Below are 454 nucleotides of genomic sequence, written 5' to 3' on the forward strand. Positions count from 1 at the left end.
TGATACATAGTTTTTATTGGTGGTGATGAGGACTGAAACCGGAGCCTGCGCACAGTACTAACTCGTATTCACCACTATAGCATATCACTTTTTAAAACAGATTTTAAACAAAGATTTATTTATTATTATATGTAAGTATACTGTAACTATCTTTAGACACACCAGAGGAGGGTGTCACATCTCGTTATGGATAGTTGTGAGCCACCATTTGGTTGCTGGGATTTGAACACAGGACCTCTGGAAGAGCAGTCAGTGCTCTTAACCACTGAGCCATTTCTCCAGCCCCTAGTAAATCATTTTTAACAGAACATTATTGTCTATGGGTCACATTTTGTGTTATAACTTCAGTCCTGAGTACCAGCTAATACATTAACATCATAGGTCTACAATCACAGTAATAAACAGAATTCTCTGTTCTGAATTATTTTCAGTCACAGAGCTAGACCTCTGCCAG

The sequence above is a fragment of the Mastomys coucha genome, unplaced genomic scaffold (assembly GCF_008632895.1).
Source record: "Mastomys coucha isolate ucsf_1 unplaced genomic scaffold, UCSF_Mcou_1 pScaffold23, whole genome shotgun sequence".
Lineage (NCBI taxonomy): Eukaryota > Metazoa > Chordata > Mammalia > Rodentia > Muridae > Mastomys > Mastomys coucha.